Below are 4,755 nucleotides of genomic sequence, written 5' to 3' on the forward strand. Positions count from 1 at the left end.
TTCGGAAGCGAGCAGTAGAGGCTTTATCGCTCCTTTTGATCGTTGTGTGGCAGGGAGGGTTCTGGAATATTTCCGCTTGAGGCCGATTAGTCGCGGATATTCAGATCCCGACTGACATATCTAGATTAACCGTTGGTTTATTCTGACTTTAAGATGACCGACGTCCGATTTAGACGAGAAGCCGAACCGTCGCGAGGGTCCGCTGGATATTTGGGAGAGTTTCGAGGTCCATTTAGGCCCGTTTAGGCTTAATGACGACACCTCGAATTCCCCCCCCCCTTTTTCTCTTTTAAATGCACCGAGAAGTCGAAACGTCACGAGGGTCCGCTGGGTTTTTAGGAAGAGTTTCGAGGCCCATCTAGGCCAGAATAGACCTAATGATGATGCCTCGAGTCCCCCCTCTCTTTTCTTTATAAATACGCAGATCCTCTCTCATTTCTTCAAGTTTCCTCCGCGATCAAAGGTACTCTCTCTCTCTCTCTCCTTCTTTTATCTCTCTAGGTGTTATAGCCTTCATTCGACGCGTTCTTCGCCGCCTTGTTCTACCATGTCGTCGGCTCAGGGGTTATCAAGGCAGCAAAAGAGGAAATCAGTTGCGGCGGCATCGGCTCCGGCAAGGGGTCCTGACGGAGGTTGTATCGGGGATCTCGAGTCGACTCATCACGAGGCGATGATGGACACAGTCGATTTGTCTCGCTCCCAGAAGCTTCTGGTCGCAGATGCTACACGGCTTGCGAGGGAAGGGTGCGAGAATGTCGCCGTGAGGGATGCGACGGAGTGTGCGAGAGACGACAGAGCGGGGCGGTGCCCGTTGACTCGATTACCTTGAGGGCTCGCGCAGTGGAAGACGATCATTCGGAAGACGACGATTCTGAAGCCAAGTTGTTTCCGACGACCTTCAATCCCGAAGGGATTTTCGAGGAGCTTCCACGACTACATCCTGACTTATTGCGCCCTGCTTTCGTGGCTGGTCAAGATTGGGACGGTGTGGACGAGACTAAGTCGACCCTGAGGAGCGTGAAGAGGGTTCTTCGGGCCAAGAACGCTACAGGCGTGACCTTCCTCATTCCTACGCAGGAGCAAAGGCCTTGGTCTCCTCCGATCGGGTACCAAAACAGTATACGAGTCTTATTTACAGGATGACACTCGCTGTTGGTTCCCCATCCCGCGACTGATCACCGCGTACGCTAGGCGGTGGGATCTCGCGATTAGTCAGTTACTGAACGGCTCGCTGCGACTAACCGTCACTCTATCAGTTCTAGCGGAGGAGATTGACATGCCGATGAGCGTCAGGTCGTTCGAGGAGATGACCTCGATAACCGATATGAAGGAGGGAACCTACTCGGTGAAGATGCGACCAAACTGCAATGTGTGTGCCGGTCATCCAAACAAAACGCAGAATTGGCAGCGTTCCTACTTCTTCATCAAGTCCGACGACTCGGCTTTCGAGGAGCCTCCTCGAGAGGACTATCGGGTCCTATGGAACCGTTCTTGTGGTAGAATATCTTGTCGCGAGCTACGTCTGATTTTGTTAACCTTAACGGAACTTTCTTTTTGTTGTTCTCGCAGTTGGCCATCCTACGTCTCCAGTCTATCCTGAGGATTTCCTGAAAAGCGTTCGAGCCGTCGATTTGCTTCGGATCTACCGTTGGTCCGAGATTACCGTTGAGAAGATTCGCGAGCTTCAGGACCGGATCGCTCGAAGTGCGTTCTCTCGCCGTTTCTGGTTATTTTTTCGATCGCAAAGTTTATTTGTCGCGTCCTGACCTTTTTTTTTTTTGCCTTATGTTTTTAGGAGAGTGGAGATCTGATCTTCCGACCGTTCTTCCTATTCGCACCAAGCGACTAGACATCTTCCCGAAGGACATCCAGAAGCAAATTTCTGAAGCAAAGAGGATGGCAACTCTTCCTGATTTGAGCACGATGTTAGCCGCCCAGCTGGGACTGGTCAGCGAGGAAGGACCCTCGACGACGGTTCTTCGCACTGGCGAGGTTCCCCCTTCTGGCGCTAGAAACGCGGGGAAGGGTAAAAAAAGGAAGAGGGGCGGCTCGGGAGTCGAGGGGAGCGCTGAGGAGGCGAGCGACGTTCCTCCTTCTGGCGTTCTGCTATCTTGAGGAGGGTGCCCGGAGTCAACTTTCCAGACAAGGTTTCGTTTCACTACGAGGGACCGACCCCTCTAGTGTATGTTCCCGAGAAGTGTGGAGAGTTCCTTCGCCAATTAAGGGGGAGGGTGAAACCTTTGCCCACTGTGAAGGACCTCATCTTTGGGGGAGAATACGAGGAAGCCGCGAGGGCCCGCGAGGGCCAAGCTGCTGGTAAATGGCTCGGTCCCTTTTTTTTTTCGTTCTTTAACTTCTTCTTACAATTTTCATCTCCTCGTTTGTTTAGGGGGATAGCGCGACGAACATCGTGATCGATAAGTACGACACTGCCCTGAAGGGAGCTTTGGGTGAACTCGAGCTAGCTAAGAAGGAGCACGCGGAGAAAGAGGAAGCTTCTGCTCACCAGCTGAATGCATCGAGGGCTGACGTCGAGAGGCTTAATGGGATGTTTGCTCGCATCATTGCTCGAAGAGACGAGCTCAAAGCCGAGTTGGAGGTATCCTGAGGAGTCGTTCGTGAGCTCGAGCGGAAGAACGCCGAACTTGGAGGCGAGAAGGTTTCGCTCGCTGCATCTCATGAAAGAGAGATGAGGCGCCTTAGAGACTCCAGGATCCTGGAAGTGACGAGGGAAAGAGGAAGAGTTGAGGCCGGGATGGCCGCGAAAGCTAATCGTCGCTTCGCTAGGGTTTGCTCCCGAGAAGAGCGACGAGGTCCCTATGAGGAGGCCCGGTTGCTTCATAGCCAAGCCTTCGGAACCAGGAAATGCCTTGAGGCTTTGAAGAGGGCTGGGAGCGACATCTCGCAAGCTACTATCGAGCTGTTCGCCGAGCAAGAGAAGAAATACGAGGAGGAAGCCGAGAAGCTTAGGGTGGGCGAGATACCCAAGGAAGATCTCGCACTTTCTCCTCTCGTATTGGACTCTCAGTTTGTGGATGCTCGAATCTTGGCGAGTCTCGATCCGTATAGGTCCAACGCCGGCTTGATCGATCCGGAGATTGCAGCGAGCCTCCACGTTCCGCCTACTCATCCGGCTGAAGAGCGGCGCGAAGACCTGACGCCTCTTCTTGAAGGTCCTTTGGCTGATCCAGAGATCGTCCCGAGATCAGGCGAAGTGCATGTTTCTCCGGCTGCTCGTGAGTCAAGCGTCAGGGCTTCGGAGCTCTCCGTCCTCAACGATCGCGAGAGTGATCGGGAAGCTTAGTCTTTTTTGTTTGTTGTTTCTTTTGAGTCTCAGAGGACTTGTGTTGTTGCTTTTTAGACTTTTGCCTTTCAAGACTTCTACTTTGTTGTTTCTCTTTTGTTATTTCCAATTCTTCGAATCGTATTAACTGTTTGTCTTTTATCGTACTTGTCTATCAAATGCATGATTTCTCAAGATTCGAAGTGACTGTTTGTTTAGTATAAACGTTATTCTAGATATCGAATCGTCGTAGTGTTTAAGCTCGTCATGACTTTGTCTCGGTCGATTTCTTTGACTCGCGATCGTTCGTCATTTGAGTTTCGTTGTTAATTGTGAGTTCTCGACGTTGACGGTTCCAAATCGACCCTAACGTAATTTTCAAACGTTCAGTAGGTCAAACCTTACTTAGTAAATTACAGGGTGAGTTGGAGTCATTGTCTCGGCCGGGTTGGTTTAAATCGCAACGCGGTTGACTCCCGTGAATACGTGTCTGATCAGGACATATCCAACGTGTAATGCGAGTACCGATACGCTTGTTCGAGAAGCTGGGGCATGCTCGTGTCGGCATCGCTTAAGTGATCGTCTGCTTCGGAGATCGATTCCTCGGGGAGGAGGTTTGTTTGTTTTTTTTTGGCTGGACCCCTTTTCTTTTGGGCTGCCTACGTATCCCTTTGTGGGAATCAAGCCATTCGTAGTTCTTAGATTGCGAGTAAAAGTGGCTTTTGAGGCGCATTTACTCGGTTTTTTTTTGTAGCGAGAGAACGTGACCGTTGGTCGTTCTTTCGCCTTTTTTTTTTTTTTTTTTTTTTTAAAAATGGCCTTAGTGGCGCATTTACTCGGTAAGGCGTTTGTCTTGACTAAGGATGGAAGAGGCGGAGATGTTTGGAGTTCCAATCTCTCGGTATTGCTTCGCCTGTTGAAGTCTCGAGGCAGTATACTCCTAATTTGATGACTTCGACTATCTTATATGGTCCTTCCAAGTTGGCTCTAAGCTTGCCAGGTTTCCATTCCTTAGTGTTCTCGAAGACCTTTCTTAAGACAAGATTGCCCATTTCGAGGGGATGCGATTTGACCTTTTTGTTGTAGTAGCTCTCGATTTGATGCTGGTAATTCTGGATACGGAGTAGTGCTTGGTCGCGCTTTTCCTCGATGTCGTCGAGTGCGGCGAGCAGCATGTCGCGGTTGAGTTCGATGTTTTGTGGCATTCGCGATCGGCGCAAGCTCGTCACATTCACTTCTGCGGGGGCCATTGCCTCGACGCCGTAGGCCATCGAGAAAGGGGTAGCCTTCGTCGCTACGCGAGGAGTTGTTCTGTGGGACCACAGGACACCGTCTAGTTCATCTGCCCAGCAACCTTTCTTTAAGTCGAGTCATTTTTTCAGACCGTCGATGATGGTCTTGTTCGTCGAATCGGCTTGGCCGTTACTCGGGGTCGACATGTTGAGTCGAATTCGCCATCTGTCGCAGAATCC

General features: G+C 50.9%; 1 pseudogene; it reads right to left on the bottom strand.

Annotated features, from left to right (window-relative positions):
* The window catches only part of LOC106324170, a 9,709-nt pseudogene that overhangs the window by 712 nt on the left and 4,242 nt on the right, over positions 1-4,755 (bottom strand).

This window comes from Brassica oleracea, chromosome C2 (assembly GCF_000695525.1).
Source record: "Brassica oleracea var. oleracea cultivar TO1000 chromosome C2, BOL, whole genome shotgun sequence".
Lineage (NCBI taxonomy): Eukaryota > Viridiplantae > Streptophyta > Magnoliopsida > Brassicales > Brassicaceae > Brassica > Brassica oleracea.